This window comes from Channa argus, chromosome 20 (assembly GCF_033026475.1).
Source record: "Channa argus isolate prfri chromosome 20, Channa argus male v1.0, whole genome shotgun sequence".
NCBI classification, from domain to species: domain Eukaryota; kingdom Metazoa; phylum Chordata; class Actinopteri; order Anabantiformes; family Channidae; genus Channa; species Channa argus.
In genome coordinates, this window is record NC_090216.1 from 309,862 (window position 1) to 329,197 (window position 19,336).

Genomic DNA, 19,336 nt, shown 5'->3' on the forward strand with positions numbered 1-19,336 from the left:
GTTTCAGAGCCAGCTTGGACAGCAGGATGCGCTCTTCAGGGTTGATCTCCACAGCTCAACAAAGCTATTTGGTGCTGGTGACCCTTTCTGTAATGTCCTGCAGATCAGACCACAGGTAATCGGCTGGACAACAATGTACGAAGTGATTGATTGACTGTGCCTTTTCTGTGCGGTAGAGGGTGATGGTGTAGGCCATTGTTTCAATCGCAGTCATCAGGCTGCAGCTTCAACACTCTGCAGAAACACTCAGTGGCTTTGGGGTAATAGGACTTGGACATTTTGACATCCAGGCCTTTTCTCTGTAAATCTCTATGTGTAGATCAGTGTAGGAATAAACAGGACACTTCACCTGCAGAGAGCACATGTGGGCGACTGTGGTGCAGGAAGGTAGAGCGGTTGTCCACCAATCTCACAGTTGTTGGTTTAATCCCCACCTCCTCCAGTGACATGTCGAAGTGTCCTTGAACAAGACACTGAACCCCAACTTAGTTGCTCCCGGTGAGCATTGGCCAGCTGCATAGCAGCTCCCCCATCGGTGTATGAGTGTGTGTGTGAGTGTGAATAAGAAGCAGTGTAAAGTGCTTTGAGTGCCAATAGGTAGAAAAGTGCTATATAAGTGCAGACCATTTACATGACAGTCTTTTTATGACCCACTGTTCAAATTAATTGTAAGAATTTTTTTTGTGTAATTTGTCCTGTGAAATTCGTTCTTGTCTGTGTATGCTTCCTGTCAGTTTATACTTCTTGCTGTTTTGCAGCCTTTATTGTTTCTTTGTGGGGTTTTATGATCAAGGGTGTTAGTGGTGGTCCCCTTCTATTGCTAAGTTAACCACATCTCTGTGTGGACTCACTGCCAGTAGGTTTATGACTGTATGTAGTCTCCTTTGTAATATTTCAGTCAGGCCAGGTCTCCGTTCGTCACAAGGAAACACAGCTCTAACTCCTCCCCAAAACACTCTGATTCTGACTCAGAAACAGTATGATTCAGTACAGCTCAGTTTATTTTATTCAGTTCAGTTTTATTTGAGTTCCTGCACGAGAAGCACAACATTTTTAGAAAGGAGCAGCAAGTTTAATAGTGTCTCTGTGTTCTGGGCATCACAAACGGAAAACATTGAGATATGCAGGGTTTCACTATTTGGGTCTTTTCACTTTTTAAGATAATCTTATATTTTTGAGAGCAGAACCTCATATTAAAAATCGATATGTTCAGGTTTTTGTATGTGAAACCAAAATAACACAGAGAGGGATGTATGATGTAGGGAAATATAAAAAAAAAAGATATTAAAACAGAACAAGAAGTGAAGAATAACAAACAACAAGGACTAGATTACAAACAGAACTAGTGAAAGACAACTCACTACATGAACCAAGGACCTAAGTTAACTCATTACATGGAACTTAAAGGAATACATTAGAAATTAACTTCAACAAAGAGGGTGAACGTGGACACGGACCTTAAGAGACATTTAGTGATTACGAAGGAAACAAACACTAGAGAAAAACGGAATACCAGACTGGGCACAAAACAACAGGGACAGCTGAATAGGAACTAGACTAGGATGACTAAGGAGGAACCTTGAAGGGGGAACAGAATACAAACCATGAACAAAAAACAAACTTAGGTGGGCACTGATCAAGAGGAAATAATGTGACAATAAGGCATCAAGAGTACAGACCAGAAATTGAACACGTGCTGTAACAAAGCAGACCAAGAAATTGATAACAAAAGTTCACAGGAACAAGAGTCAGGGATTCAAAAACTATGAGACCAGTAAACTCAAAAAGAGTGTGTGGTATGGGTGACAAGGAACCAAGGAGAGCTGGGTTTAAAAGGACAGGTGAACTGGTGAAAACAATTGTGAACATTGATGAGTGGTAAAGGTGGAGAACTGAACTTGGAACAAGAAGTGGAGAAAAGGGGTACAAAATAAAAGTCCAGGACAGGAAGTGAATATGAGGGCCAGAACATGACAGACATTTTATAGGATTTGATGGCCTTCACTATCCTGGCAAGATACCCCTGTGAGAACGAGTCCAACATGGAGGAAGTTACTGTTGAGCTGCTGGATGGTCTACAGGTGATGCAAATGTGATTATTTTAAATTTTGTTGTGGCTTAGTGTATTTTTATACATTTTTGATTTGTTACATCTGCATTTGCTTGTACTTGATTCTTTATTGTGCCTGCATATTACTCTGTATTTAAACTTTACTTACAGGGTACATTTTGGTAATAATTATGTAGGTTTACTGTGTTTACAAATACGTAACTGTAGGTACAAACATGTTTATTGGGAAGTTGATCAAACAAAGAATCTGAAGATAATTTCGATTTTGCTCTTTCATTCGCTCTCTCGTAGCAGGTCAAGGGCCTGATGTCCTGGGTCGTTTGTTGTCCCACAGGATATGAAAGCATCATCTTAGTAGGTTTTATGTTATCCTTAGTTTCTTCACTTATAGAGAAAACTTTCTTCACATCACAAACGAAACACAAAGCTAAACTCCTGTGGGTCACTGTGACACGCCTGGTTTGTGCTGCTGAAGCTACAGAAATGGAAGCAGGATGATGGAGAACACAACATTTATTTCAAATATGTAACAGTGAGAAACAATAAAGATTACAATTACAATTAGTCATTTAGTAGACACTTTTGTCCAAAGCAACCTACAGGTAAGCAGCGGATGCCAAGGACAACTTGGGGGTTCAGTGTCGTGCCCAGGGACACTTCGAGGACTGGGAGTCAAATCACTGAACCTGTGGTTCATAGACAACTGCTCTACCAACTGAGCTACAGCTGCATGTACTGTACCTTTAGTCCCAACATATGGTAAATAAACTTTCTCTATGTCACATTTTAGTGAGGTTAGTTATATTATAACACCACCCCCAGTAATAAAAATTACCCATAGGTAAGATACATCATGGCTGTGGAATGTCAGCACTAATCAGTCCTGACTGTTTCCTGGAGAAGTTGCAGTTTATATTCACAGGTCACTGTAGCTCCACACGCAGCTCATAGAGCTCAGACAGGTACGAATGATTGCTTTCATCACAGTCCAGAGCTTTCTCATAAAATTCAGCTGCTGTCTTTCTGTCACCTTCAGCTTTGGACACCAAACCCAGCAGAGCGTATGCCCCACCGTCATCCTCACTTTTAGACAGACGTCGCTCTGCAATCTGCTTTAGCCTCTGGAATAAACAGGAGGAAGGACACAGAATGTTAATGTATGTTCAAGGTTATGAATAAAGAAAAATTGTCCTTTATAAATAAAATGAATTATTATTATTGTTGTTGTTGTTGTTGTTGTTGTAAGACAAGACTAATGCCCATCATCTGGCTTCTTTGTTCCCACAGTTTTAATTAAAACTTTCTAAGGGCCATGATCAGAGAACCCTGCTTTTCCCTTTTACTGGCCTTGATGTAGTTTGTCCTAGGGGCCAGCAGAGAGCACTGCTGTCTTTTGTAGAAGGACTGATCTGTTTAGCAGTGTATGGAGGAAGCAGTTATGGACCACTCTAATTGCCTGTTCAGCTCAGGAAAGCAGTGCATAAGAATAGACACTGAAGTAGTGAAGGAACAGAAACAGTTAAGTCAAGGTCACACAAGGTCACATCCTTCTCATCTTCATCTTCAATCTCAACGACATCTGGAATAAAGGCACTGATGACCCAGGAGAGGTAAGCAAAGCAGATTGTGCCACTGCTTTATTTACTGTTTGTAACTCGACAGTCCACATCTTTTTATTGGATGATGAACACGGATTACCGCCACCTGCTGCTGTCGACAGTTTGTACACCCTAGATGATCGTTGGCTGTAGTCTTTGTGGTGTGTTCAGGTGAAGAGACATGAGCCAATGCAACAGTCTGCCTTCATAGCATTTAGTTCTGTGATATCAGCTTGATCTTTCTTGGCTTAGTGTTGCACTTGTACCAGCAAGGTATAATATGAACGGTGCAGTACTGGTTAAATGGTTTGTATGTATATAGAGCTTTTCTACCTATTGGCACTCAAAGCGCTTTACACTGCTTAATAATAATTATTATTATATTAGTAATAATATTGCATCCGTGTGCAGAACCAGTTAAACTTTATGGAGGGATTATTGAGGCAAACCAAACAAGAGAGAATTGTAATAATATAAATGGAATGTACAGTAACTTAAGCATGGATGAGAGTGGCTGTACTGTATAATACGAAAATGGAAGTAGCTAGATTGTGCCATATTACTGATATGGGCAGAAAATGAGGGGGTACTTTCCAGGATGACACCCACTCACTTAATCTGAGGGAATGGTGGAGCAGGCAATGTATACAGAGCAACTATTAATTTCAAGAAGATAAGGTCGTGTGTACAGTGTTTACTTGTTCATCCTGATGGGCTGAATGACTGGGCTGTCTGGTCAGTTGAAAATGAATTACCCTAAATCTAGTTCCAAATCTAGTAGAACCTGCTACTCACCCGAGCGCAGTATTTCCCCTCCTGAGCCAACGGTATTAGCTGCAGACCCTGATAAGAAAATAAAACACATAAATCAATGGATTTTAAAAGTGATTTATTTTCAAATGTTCTGATTTGGTTTAAATCAAGTAAGTTTCAGCATAGTGTAAATTATTTTTTCATGTAAATTCTGTTCCTGCAGCCTACCTGGGTGTAGTGATTGATAGCTTCGTCCTCCTTTTTGGTGTGATAGCGATGGAAGTCACCGTAGCGCTGATGGAAAACCTGACAACTGCTTTTCTCTGACTGAGATAATATCAGTGAGCTTTGTTGGAACAGCTCCTCTGCCCTGAGAGACAGAATTCATTATGATGAGTTCATAAATACTGTGAGACAGTTGATCAGGTGAAGCCCAACTTAGTCCAAGCCCCTTGTAGCAGAGTACCTGCTGAAATTCTTCTCCTCTGCGTACAGCAGTGCCAGATTAACCATGGCCAGGATGAACGAGCCCTTTATCTTGACAGCATCCTCAAGGTGTTCAATGGCCAGATGCCTCCACTGCTTCACTTCTGGGACAGTGCAGCAGGACATAATTTAGTTTAAGCTGTTTATGGTACAAAAAAGTACTTTTATACCTTTTACATGTGTGTATACTTTGGTTGTTGTAGGGCTTCCATCTCTGTTCAGCCCTTTTCTTATTCGTGTAGCACAGAGCCAGTTGGTGGTGGATGAAAGCCGACTGACTGGTCTTCTTCAGCGCTTCGGTCAGGAGATCAATAGACCGCACATCGTCTCCCTGGGATACAGGTACACATCCAGATAATATCAGTTCCAAAACATTATGCACCATCAGAGCTACCAGGACCTGAGGTGTTATTCCAGCACTAAACTCAGTGCTGAATGCCCTCAGTTAGGGGTTTCATTAGTATTTCTACCTAATTCAAACACACCTGAATGCGGAAGTATTTGGCTATGTAACGGGTGACGTGAGGGTTGTCTGGATCAAGCTTTAGTGCTTTCTCTACCAGGCTCTCGGCCTCATGGTGTTTCTTGTAGTACACCAGCTTCAGAACCAGCATCGACATCAGAACGGCGTCATCCGGACTGACCTCCAGGGCTCGTCGAAGCTGCTTAGTGGCCGGTGACTCCTCTGATTCCTGGGATGTTTCTGAACCCATCTGCAAACAAGAGCACTATCAGTTTTTTGGTTTAAAATTTTCCCCCCAGATTTACAGATAACTTGAGTCTTCAGAATCACAAAGAATTAACTGATGTTCAACTTGTTTTACGGTTATAGGAAAACTGAGTGATTCTGTGCGATAGAGGGTGATGGCAAAGCCAGCGTTCCACTCGCTGTCATCAGGTTGCAGCTCCACCGCTTTGCAGAAACAGCTGATGGCTTTTTGGTAGTAAGACCTTGAAAACTTGAGGTAGGTCCAGCCCTTTTCTCCAAAGACCTCTGGGTGCAGATCTGTAGTGGAACCAGTTGGATGCTTCAACTGTAAGGAGAGAAAGGAGGGCAGGTTGAGAAAGAAAGCAACTGGGAAACCAACAGAACTTCTGCAGGTCCTTAAAACTCCTAAAATGTTAAAAATTCAATAGATCTGAATTTTAGGCCTATAAACTGTGCTAAAGCACAGTTTTAAAGCTGTGTCAGAGTACGGAGATGACAGGTCAAGAGTACCATGTTTGCAATATCTCTTGTGAACACTTGTGACATCTTTCAGTAGATGTTCACTCCTGGTGTGTACAGACCAGAATGTCTTGGACTCTCTGACAGTAGGTTTGTGACTGTATGTAGTCTCCAGTGTGGTATTTAAGCCAGGCCAGGTCTCCGTAAGTCACAATGAGACGGCGCTCGCTCTCTTCACCATAGCACTCTCTGGTCTTCTCCTCTGATTTGCTGAGCATTGATTCAGCCTCCTTTGGTCGACCCTGAAGGTACCTGAGGACAGGTGAGGTGTACAAATGGAAATCACTGATGTATGTTCATCTCTTTGAGATATGACGACACATAAAGTCATTAACTGCCACTGGCAGCTTGTAAATTGCAGTTTACTTTAAGAGACAAAAAATATTTACATTTACACATGTGGACATTAGGAGGACAGGCATGGGACAGTGATTGTCCTCCTGAACCACAGCTGGCCCTAAACTTTCTAAAGGAGTTTTTATTTATACCCACTACAGCACATAAAGCACAAATAAATAAATAATCCTACTTTTGCACACTGAGATCATTTCTCTTTCCCAGATTCTTGAAAAACCAAACTTTCTGTTTGAGTCTTTCAGCCTGGTCAGCAGAAGACACTAGCTGCAGTACCTGACATAAGCCAAGAAGCTGTAGGAGCGGGCTACAGCCCCACGCTGTCCCAGCTTAAGATCTATGTGGTCCTGAAGGCGGGTGCTAAGGTTCTCCAGGTCCATGTCAGCTTTCTTCAGGTCCCAGGTGAAGCGGCTCTGCAGCTGCTGCAGGTGAGAGCTCAGAGCACTGCAACGGTCACTTTGGGAGAGTCACAAACAGAAGCTGTTGTTATCATGATTCACTCTCACTCAGAACTGTCAGGTATGTCCACATTTAGACTGTGTGAACTTTGACCCAGAGTTGGGCTCATGCCTCTCTTAATTACATTATTTAATAAATGAAAAGGGTAACAGCAGGTCAGCTGTACTGACATGTACAATGAGTGATGAGGGAGAACTTTAGGTGAAAGTCACTAATTAAATGAAGTTTTACTGCAGGCTGCAGATGAACTGAGCACTGCTTTGACTGAAGGGGCAGAGTTATCTCTGCTGATTAAAGGTGATCTTATATCACAGCATATAGCGTTTCTGATGCTAACTGTCAAAACTGAAGCACACTGACCTCATGTTGAATCTCTGAGCTGGAAAACAGTACAATCCGCTGTTAGAGCTGATGGTGATGACAGTAAGGAAGACTACGTGTTAATGAGCCAACTTAGAGCAGAGACTAAACTGAAACTTAGACTTGAGATCAGGCTGAAGAAACGAAACTAAAACTGGCTCTGGTGATGCGTTCACTGCCCGTCTGAAATCATGGAAAGAAGACACTTAGACCAGAAGACAAACTGATAAAAAAAAAAAAAACATTTTATATGTGATGCTACACAGTGTTAATATGTCCCTGTCCTAGCTTTGTTGTATTTACTATGAAAAATTAGTTTAGAATAATTTGCAGGTTCTCCTTTAATTGACATTTATACACATTGTCCGAATGCTTCTGGAAACATGGGTGGACACAAGAGAATTATGTTATAGTTTATTACCTTTACATTTAATTTTAACAATTTGAACTGGAGATTTTTCACTTTAATAACAGTCTTACTGTACAAGTCACAGCATAATTTACCTCAAGTGGGAGGGAAGCAGTTTCAAAACTCCAAAAGAATAAAGGAGTGAACCCATTCTATACATGAGTGTACTCCATGTACAGTCATGAATTACTTAAACTTCACACTGTTTAGTTTGATACTCTACTTAATGAAAAAAACTTTTTTTTTGTTCTTAGTTGAGATGAAAGAAACAAGGATAAGACATTATAATAAATCCCTGTAGATAATAATGCTTGTTCTTGTATTAAACTTTAAAGTGTACATCAGACAAAATGATATGTTATATTGTATATATATATATATATATATATATATATATATATATAGATAGATAGATAGATAGATAGATAGATAGATAGATAGATAGATAGATAGATAGATAGATATTAAGACAATTATTAGAATTCATTTCTCCCATTTATTTTTTTCCACTGTTCCTACATTAACTCAGCTACATTTTTAATCATTGTTTTCCCTTCAGGTGTTTCAGCTTGTTTCTTCCATCCACATGAAAACACCAAAACAGAAAATTCTCCAAAACAAAACTGCTTCCTGATTATACTGAGCAAACAACAAGAGTAAGGACAGATTCTGTTTCTTTGTCTGGATGGACACAAAGTGAAACTGATTTTAGAGTGAAATGCTGAAGCTACTTCCTCCAACTGTTTACTTAGTGACGTTACAGCTTTTTAAAGTCTGGACAAAGAGAAAAACTGCAAATCTAGCCCGATTAGCGTGGATGTTGTTTCAGCAGAACCAGTCTATAATTAATTGGAGCTTAATTTAAATGACCATCATGCTGTAATTCATGGCTAGAGTTTAAAGTATTAAACTCAATGCCTGTAACACTCATAATTTCACTTTAGGATCATTGATCCTCCTCACAAAGCTGCAGATGCAGCTCACACAGATCCAACAGATAGTCTTCATTGTTCCTGTTCCTCTGCAGCGCTTCCTCCTAATATTCCACCGCTCTCCTCCAATCACCCTCAGCTTTGACCACTGTTCCCAGAATGCCCCAGGCCACGGTGTCTCTGGGATTGTTATGGTGACGTCGTGCTGCCATCAGCTTCAATTTCTGAGGACAACAGATAAAGTAATGTCAGATGTTAGTGATGGATGACTTGACTGGAGGTGAAATGACAGATTTTAAAGCTCAACATTAGATGATACAAACCCTCTATAAGAAATGAAACAATAATAAAAAGTCATTTGTTTTTGACATTTGGGTTTAAGATCAAAAGATGCATCTGAGATAGAGTTAGGAATTTTTTAGATGTGGGGAAACCGGTGTGTATATGGAAAACATCAAATAACAACAAAAAACATTGTGGTTTGCAATGTAAGAATGATGAACAGCTGACAGACCTTTATGCAGTGTCTGCCCTCTGATGTTGTGGGGTTGATCTGCAGACCCTGTGAATGGGAATTCAGGACACTGTAGAACAGATGTTTACCTTCAGGTCCAGTTTTATCTGTGTCAGTCCAGTCAGGAATAAATAATGAAGCAGAGAAGGTTCTCCCTAAAGACACAAATCCAGTTGGAAGGAGCTTTGGAAAGTGCTATCCCTATCACAGTACCTTAGTGTAGTACTTGATGGCCAGTTCTTTCTGGATGCTATGGTAGTGGCAGAACTCAGCGTAGCACCGATACACAAACTGACGCATTCCATTGGGTTCTTCCTCCACCTTTTCCAACACCTCATCAAACATTTCCTGAGCTCTGCAGAGAGGCACAACATAGATGGTAAATGGTCTGTACTTATATAGCAATTTTCAACCTATTGGCACTCAAAGCGCTTTACACTGCTTCTTATTCACCCATTCACACTCACAATCACACACACACACACACACTCAGACATTGATGGGGGAGCTGCTATGCAGCTGGCCAACACTCACCAGGAGCAACTAAGTTGGGGTTCAATGTCTTGCTCAAAGTTCAGTGTCTTGCTTCAACATGTGACCGGAGGAGGTGGGGATTGACCCAACAACTGTGAGATTGGTGGACAACCGCTCTACCTTCCTGCGCCACAGTCGCCCAAATAAGTAAGACCTGAGCCAGGCCAAAGCTTGTGATTAAAGACTACATCAGTTTCACAGAGAACACTGACTACATCGTAGCACATTGACAGTGAGATGGAGCCAAGGCAAAGCTACTTTCTTGTTGTCAGTGGTAACACATCTTTGCCACTTCTGAGGACAAGAAAAACAACAACCTCCTTTATTTTCACAAAAGACAGTGTGAACCAATCTAAAACCCAACAACAGTCAGAGGAAGCTTTGCCATGTATGGCTCCCTAAATTACAATGACTGACCTTGGGCAAGGATAAAAGGACCTCAATGCCATAATACACAATAATAAAAAGTTGCTCATCACAAAAGCCCCACCAGGGGTCCAGAAAATCTTTTTGTGTGTCTATACAGCCAATGGTATCATCAAATTCCCATAATTATATTAATTTAATTTGTTTTTCATTTGTCCTTTTGTCCAAGATTCTTTTCTCCTTGTGATCAGAAAACACCAGAGCAGGTTTGTGGGACAAAACAACATATTAACAATGAGCAGGGAAGACAGGACCACAGACAGAGCTGCAGTACCTTGCTTTTTGGTTTTCCTCAGCATACCCCAGGGCCAGAATCGCTTTGGCGTGGTTTAAGGTGCTCCTCAACCTGAGTGCTTCCTCCAGGTGCTCAATACAGAGACTCCTCCAACGCTGCACTTCTAGCAAAGTAGAGTATTGTGTATAATTAGTGTGGAGCGAGTGCAAACACATCAGTGACTCATCGACACATTACTGAGGGATCACAAAAGACCAAATCCATTACAAAAACATAAATGTATTAAATTTACTATGGTACAGCATGCTTTTACATTCCCAAACTGCATATTACAGAATATTACTACCTAGTTCAGCATGCTTAGCACATCATAGAGTAGTATAACAGTATGATCAAACACACACATTGTATAGTTCAGGATTTGTACCTCTGTCAGGATGTACCCTCAGAGGTAACAAGTCTTTTTGCTTCCTCCTGTAGCAAAGAGCCAGCTGGTGGTGGATGAAAGCTGACTGGCTGCTACATGTACTCTTTAGTGCTCTCTGCAGCAGATCAATCGACTGATCTAGCTCATCCTGGAATGGGCACAGTTTTTAAGCTCACAGAGAATAGAACATAAAAATAGCAGTTGAGATTCTGGATAGACTATAGAATCTAGAGAGTCAAGTAGAGCTGAAGGATTTTTGTTAATCAAGGTTGTTTGTTTACTGATGTGGGTGATGAAGATGTTGTTTGCAGCTACCTGCTTGCGAAGATATTTGGCCACGTAGCGGATTACTTGAGTGTCTTCTGGTCCGACCTCCAGCGCTCTCTCCACCAGACCTGCAGCCTCTTGGTGTTTCTGGTAGATGGTCAGTTTCAGAGCCAGCATGGACAGCAGAACGCCGTCTTCAGGGTTGATCTCCACGGCTCTGCGAAGTTGCTTGGTGGCTGGTGACTCTTTGATATGTGTTTCTGTAATGTCCTGTAGATCAGATTTAATTTAATCAGCCAGACTATCTGCATCTCTGGTGAGCCAAAGAAACTGGAGGAAGTTTAACTGTTGTCTTTCACACCGACCTGGTAGTTCTGTTAATTCACTGATTACAGTAGATCCAAAAAATATTCACAGCACCTAACTTTTTCTACATTTTGTTATGTTACAGCTTTATTCCAAAATTGATTGATTTCATTATTTTTCACTAAATTGTACAAACAATACCCCATAATGTCCATGTGAAAGAAATTTGTTTGCAAATGTTTAAAAATAAAAAACAAAAAAATCACATGTATCCATGATGCTCAAAATTGAGCTCTGGTGCATCCTGTTTCCTTGAGATGTTTCTACAGCTTGCTTAGAGTCCATCTGCGTGAAAATGAGTTGATTGGACAAGCATACACCTGTCTATATAAGATCCCACAGTTAACAGTGCATGTCAGGGTACAAACCAAGCTAGGAACTCCAAGGAATCATCTGTAGACCTCCAAAACAGGATTGTATCGAGGCACAGTTCTGGAGAAGGCTACCAAGAACCAAGGGTGACCAAGAAAAAGAGTTTCAAGAGCATTTCTCCGTTGAGAGAGGAGAACTATCCAGAAAAACAACTACAGTATCTCTGCGGCATTCCACCAATCAGGCCTGTATAGTAGAGTGGCCACACGGAAACCACTCTTTATTAAAAGCCACATGACAGGCCACCGGAAGGACTCTCAGACCATGAGAAACAAAATTCTCTGGTCTGATGAAACAAAGATTGAACTCTTTGGCCTGAATGCCAAGTGTCATGTTTGAAGGAAACCAGGCACCGCTCACAACCTGGCCAATACCATCCCTACAGTAAAGCATGGTGGTGGCAGCATCATGCTGTGGGCATGTTTTCCAGAGGCAGGAACTGGGAGACTAGTCAGAATGGAGGGAAAGATGAATGCAGCAATGTACAGAGTCATCCTTGTTCCAGAGACCTCTAGACCTCAGACTGGGGCGACGGTTTATCTTTAAACAGACAATGACCCTAAACAGACAGCAAAGATAACAAAGGACAGTGGCTACGGGACAACTCTGTGAATTTCCTTGAGTGGCCCAGCCAGAGCCCAGACTTGAACCCGAATGAACATCTGTGGAGAGATCTGAAAATGGCTGTGCACTGACACTCCCTATGCAACCTGATGGAGCTTGAGAGCAAAGAAGAATGAGAGAAATTGCCCCAAAATAGGTGTGACAAGCTTGTAGCATCATAATTAAACTTGAGGCTGTAAGTGGTGCTAAAGGTGCTTTGACGAAGTATTAAGCAAACGCGGTGAATATTTCTTTCTTTCATTTTTTATTTTTTATAAATTTGCTAAGATTTCAAGCAAACATTTTCACGTCATTATGGGATATTGTTTGTAGAACTTTGAATTATGAAAATTATTAAATTATTCTATTTTGCAATAAGGCTGTACCATCAAAAAATGTGGAAACGGTGAAGCGTGTGAATACTCTCTAGATGCACTGTAAATCATTAAATTACAAACTAGGTATTTGTTACAACTGGTGGCCTCATAACTAATACAACAGTTTCAAATCCCCTGTGATCACATAACATTTGACTGATCACTAAATTTAAGTGTGGTAAAAAGCTTCAGCTTACAGAACGAGCAGATCAGTGTGATTGATGGACGGTACCTCTTCTGTGCGATATAGGGTGATGGCGTAACCTTTATTTAACTTGCAGTCATCAGGCTGCAGCTTCAACGCTTTGCAGAAACACTCTATGGCTTTGGGGTAATAGGACTTGGACATTTTGAGGTATGTCCAGGCCTTTTCTCCGTAAACCTCTGGGTGGAGATCAGTGGAGGAATCAACAGGACACTTTACCTGCAGAGAGCGAGACACATGACATGAGTCTTTTCTAAACCAATGGAGAATTCTTTTTAATATGACATAGACTTTTCCCTGATTTCTAATGACTTGTGAATACATCTGGAATTTTCTTTATCTTCTGACTTTGTGGGGTTTTAAAACCTTCACATTTTTATTACTTTTCAGTATTTGTGTTATGCTAGCCTGCCACCCTTAACAGTATAGGAAGTACACTCTATTATTGCCTGTTAAAAATATAACATGATGATCTAAACTTAACGTTTTAAGGCTGCAAGTTCCTTATTGTGTGTAATCGTTTTATTTAATGGGTTATGATTGTCAGTGACTGCGTTACAAGTGTTTCCTAATAACAGAGTAAACTATTGTTGCTGTATGTCAGAATAATTCCGAAAAATCTTCTTATCTTGGTATATTGAGATAGTGACCAGTTTTGAGTTTTTTTGCTGCATTAGACACAATATGAGATGAAATACAAACTAAAATTAGGCTGAAATGAGAAGCACGATTACATTTATCGAGCAGAAGAGGACGTTTTGTGGAGGAACATCTTCCTTAGAGTTAACAAATCACAGATTTTGATGATTATTGGATTTTGTAAAAAGTAAATATGTGTTTATAGACCAGAATGTCTTGGACTCTCTGCCAGTAGGTTTGTGACTGTGTGTAGTCTCCAGTGTGGTATTTGAGCCAGGCCAGGTCTCCGTAGGTCACAATGAGATGCCGCTCGCTCTCTTCACCAAAACACTGTATGGTCTGCTTCTCTGACTGGCTGAGGAGTGAGTCTGCCTCCTTTAGTTGACCCTGAAGGTACCTGGGGACAGGTGGGGACAGTTGAGGCTGGCTGTGTGATTGCCTGATTCAATACAACTAAATCCATTGTATTCACAAACCAGAACATGGTCAAGTAAACTGCTGTTAAAGGAAGGATACAAAGCAGGATGGGGGCTGTGCAGTTAATTGTGATCTTTTCTGTTCGCTATGACTGATGAACATGACTAAAATAACTTCTGTGGAGACACAGCTCGAGTTCTGTACCTCAGATAAGCCAAAAAGCCGTAGGAGTGGGCAGAGTACGTCTGCTGTTCCAATCCCAGGGCTGTATCATGCTGCATTTCCGTCCTGAAGTCCTCCAGATTTAAGTCTTCCTTCTTCAGGTCCCAGGTGAACCGACTCTGCAGCTCTAGCAGCCTGGACCTCAGATCTTCACCTGCATCGCTGCAACACAATCTCACAGTCTCTTTCACTTTTCCTTATTTTCTTAGGCATAAAACACAAGAAAGTCACACTTCTTGCTGCTACAGTTTTTCTTGCTTTATTGTAGTTGTGCTTTTTCCAGCACACCTGGAGTTAGTGGTTCATTTCTTTTGGGATGTTTAATTGCTTTAATGTATGTGATATTCATCTTAACCCATAGGAAATTGTAGGCACCAGTGTAAAAACATGCAAAACAAAAACAGAACATGCTAATGAAATGTTGAAAACCTGTTGCTTCAAATGTTGCTTTCAGAGTTTTTAGAATCTTTGTTCTTGCATCATCAAATGTAGAAATCTGTAGCACTGTAACTGTAGCTATTGTATTAATATCTATACACTCAACAAGTCAGTGCTGTTTGAAATGTGTTGGTTTCAGGGGAAATTGATTTTCTGTCTTGAGTCTGCTGACTTAGTCTTTTTTTAACAGTGTTAAGAACTGTAGCTAGAAAGTTCTGCCCGCCACCCCAGCTACACTCTGTGGGTGGGGCTGGACTTCTCATTGCTGACACTGGAAGTTTCCTACCCCTGACTCTCACCTGTGGAGTGGACGACTCCCCAGCTTTTGCCCACCTCAACTCCCTCATCCAGTCATACAGTCCCTCCACTTACTGTGCTCTGCTGGCTAATGGCATCTTCAGATCTCTTTCCTATGCACCTTAACACTTAAACTTTTTCCTATCTGTCCTATTTTGCACTTGTGTCTCGTGAAATAGAAACATTTATTCTCATAGCATCTTAATATTTTCTGCTGGTTTGAATCTTACTTTTAAGTTGGTTTGGATAACCAACTAAATCTGGACATATCTGAACATTAAGACTAATAATTGAGAAATAATATTAAAAAGTGGTTTAACAAAATTAAAACTTGAGAGAGAGAAACTTTATTATAAATAAAGTTCTGTCATTTCAGCCATTTGCAACAATTTCACCAGGATGTTGTGAAACATTTGTGTTCCTGTTTTTGTAACCAGAAAATGTCAGATTTCACTGACAGAACAACCATAATTCTGATAAAGGATAAAGAAGTAACAGAGTTAATGAAGTAATTTCATAAAGTAAAAAGTGAAAAAAAGACTAAAGAAGAGACAGAAAAATACTCACCTCATGTTCAGGTTCTTAGGCTCTGAGCTCAGAGCTGGAAATAGAGGTCCTGTTGAGTCTGTGATGAGCAGAGAAGTGATGCAGCATCAGTAATGAAAATGATAGAAACAAAACAGAAAGTCAGAGCTGGTGATGCCTTCCCTGTCTCCTCCGGAGACGAGAACCAGACAGGTTAAAACAACACTGAGGAAACACTAAACCAACTCAGCAAGTTTCTCTTAGGTTTTCAGTGAGGTTCAACAACAAAATACACAAGTTGCATTTAAGCATGTAGTGTGTTGTGTTGAAATGTCACGTCTGAAACTTGTAATACTGCTTGAATAGATATTTCTAAACTCGGGTTAATTAATGATTAGATAGTTAATAGATAATTAAAATTTTACATGAAACTATTTTGTAGACTTAAAGTGAAAAATCAAGAAGTTAGATGAAATCACTGAACAAACTGAGCTACACCAGCAAGGACTGCCTGACTGTTTGTGGTCACTACTCACTGTTAACATTTGTTTTGGAAAGTCACTCAAATTAACACAAAGAAATAAACAATGACCACAAAAATATAAAAAGTATAGAAAGAATAGAAACAAGACAAGCACAAACAGACACATTATGACCACAAAGAGATGTGAAATGACCAGAGGTTGTGGTTCCATCCTTTACTGATCCACATAAATGAGAACACAGATGCAATGATATAACAGTAATAACAGTCCATTAGTTTTTGACCAACTACTTGAATCTGGACATCTGAACTACAAGAACATCCTGAAGAACTAAACTGTTCAAATACTCATGGACCTACAGTTGGGTGCAGCAAATATAGTTTCTCCTTACATGTTTTGCGAAAAGTAACTTTTGCATGCGTCCAGAATGAGCTGAATAAGTTCAGGCTGTGACAGAGCTGAATGTTTACACTGACACACTCAGGGTCAGATAAAACTCCCCTCCTCAGTTATGACATGATCAGGATGATGATGATGAAGGTCACGATGAAGATGAGCACCGAGTGTTATTGAGCGGAGGCTGCACAGAAACCCAGACCTCAGATCCAACTGGAGAAATTAAACAAAGTCTGATGATGCCTTCACTGCCCCCTCTGGCATCATGTGAAGTAGAGCATTAGAGTGAAATTGCAGTCCCATAGCTCCTGTCAGGTCTAAAGGATCTCAGACCACAAGCAGTCCCTGTATTTTCCTCCCAATGGTGGTGGCACATATTCACCTGTTGCCTATCTGCAGTGTCACTAACGTATTAACAATCTGAATGAACTTGGATGTGTTGATTACTCAAAGGGAGAAGCAGGGTCCATTTACCCACATAATAACTGTAATGCTTCCATGTAGGAGTGATGTGACAGATTTATGTTTCCTGACCTTCATGTTTTTATGTTTCCACAACCAGCTTCTGTCCATGAACTAAAACACAGTCTTATGTTTTCTCAGTCAGTGATCTTTACAATGCAATATGATCATTTGACCTGTTATAAACCGTAGGAGGATGAATCACTTTCAGATTTAGTCTCCTGTCATCCTCCTCCTTTTCCTCATCTTCTTTACCCCGACTCTGCCTCTGAACTTCACTATTGTATTTTTCTGTCTGGACATCAGAAATATCACATGACATGTTTTTTCTTTAAATTTTCAGAAGAATCACTGAGAGTTTGGAGTTTAATTCAGTTTTTTCCTCACTCTCCACTATCTCTAATGTTTTAATACTGTGCACTTTCTTACTGTAATACATATATTCCTCTGTATATTCTATATTATTACTATGTGTAACTGTGTATTATTTGTTTTTGTGTCATTTTTTTATCATATCACACTAAAACCAGTCATATATTCACATCCATCTTTTTTTCTTTTTTCTGTTTCTGTACTATAAATGTCACCTGTTAAATATCAAACCAGTATTTATTCCTGTATTTTTATAATGTTTTATATTTTAACTTCCCCCCATGTTGGAGTCACTCACCTGCTTATCACACATTAAGATCAACGGATGAATAGATTTTCCTTTGAATTACAGTTAGTTCTCTAACATCTAGTTCTAATGCACATTTAATTTTAAATGATTTTACAGTATTAGAGGAAAAGATTCAGTTATTATAGCTTGTGCATAAACTAATTTAAAGGGGAACAGAAATTAGGAAAATCATAAATGGGTAGCAGAAGTTTTGATGCTGGTGGTTGTATTGATCTGCAGGCTGCTGCTGTTCCTGAGTCTCTGTGACGCAAAGCCTTCAATTAGCCTGCAGGAAGAAAGGACAGCTTCTTCTGGGGGTGTCCTGATATGGGGCGTGATCTGTCCTGGAAATGCCTCATTCTGTTAAAGGTTACAGAACCTCTGTTTTAGTTTGTTTTTTTTACAGTGAAACCTCCGCATAGTGATGCAGACACAGATTTTCAGTCCCAACTGCAGCAGCTGCAGAGTCACTACACCTGGGACTTGAAGCAGAAAGACGTGAACTTAGATGACCCCAGCAGGAAGCTTGAAGCTGGAACAGAGCAGCAGGTTAAACATGGAAGGCCTGGATTTTCCCTAAGTTTTCCATGTCCCTTTACCGCAAAGCCAGAGTGTTTATGCAGAGCATTGGCGCTGCAACCTGATCACAGTAAGTGGAACAAACCCTACGCTATTGATCTCCACCACTCTGAACGGGTTTGATCACATGACATGTGGGGTCGTTTTGTATCTCTTTGTCAGTCACCGCAGTGAGCTGCTTTCACAGAGGGAAGCAGAAACACGTACAGGAGCCGAGGAGTCTCCATCCACCAAACAGCGTTCTCGAGCTCATCCACCCAGATGACGGCTGGCACTGCTGGCTCTGAAGCTCGCAGCACGCCACAAACTGCAGGAGAGAGAGCTGTCAGTCAGTCCTGAACATAGATCATTACAGTCAAGAAGCCAGACCCATTTCTACTTAAAGGAAAATTATGTGGGATATAAAACAAACCAAATGGACAATGTGGAACACATTTCTGTAAAAATGTGTTGAATACTGCCCACTAGTGTCAAAGATCTGGAATGTTACATGTTATTTGTTACATTGGGCAAATTCTCATCTGAAAATAAATCAGCTTGACAGTTCATTGCTTTAGCTTTTCAAATTTGCCTTTTTTATGTGCAACAAACAACAAATTATTTCCCATATGTGTTTTATAACATGATATGTGCAAATGGAACAAAAATTATTAAGACTGCCTCATGTTGGAGGTCTTTTCAAGGGACAATTGTAACTATAGAAAACTTATGCACCATGAGAAAACATGTACATAGAGTAAAAAATATAAGCTCAAGAGAAACAACTCTTTTGTATAATAAACACCTTGTTTGGACAGTTGATGCAATTTCAATGCTTAAATGCCAAAATAGTTTCATAATACATTTTATTAATAATTTAAATAATTTAGCATGTTTTAAAAATGCTGATATTTATTTAAATATGCATTGAATTGAGCAACAAAATATATTAATTCAAAATCATCGAACTTGCTAAATGTATTGAACGGCTTCACTACCATTTTCCTTATGGTGACAAATACATAACATGCCATTTTTTGGAACGATTTTAAGGTTAAATGTCCAATGTGGCATATATTTTATTATCTGTTCCCGTCTGGACATTTGCAAAGGTTTCAAAGAAACTGCTTTCACATTATCAGTATTGTCTGTTGAATTTTGAGGAAAATAATGAATTTGGACTGTACTGTTGCAGATTATCAGATCAAAGGGTTTATACAAGGTCACCACAAAAATACGCTTTCGATGGCTTTATTTATT

At 40.1% G+C, this 19,336-nt stretch overlaps 1 pseudogene; it reads right to left on the reverse strand.

The window, feature by feature from the left end:
• Window positions 1-2,994: 2,994 nt before the first annotated feature.
• Window positions 2,995-15,685, reverse strand: LOC137106063 (uncharacterized; annotated as a pseudogene).
• Window positions 15,686-19,336: the final 3,651 nt, after the last annotated feature.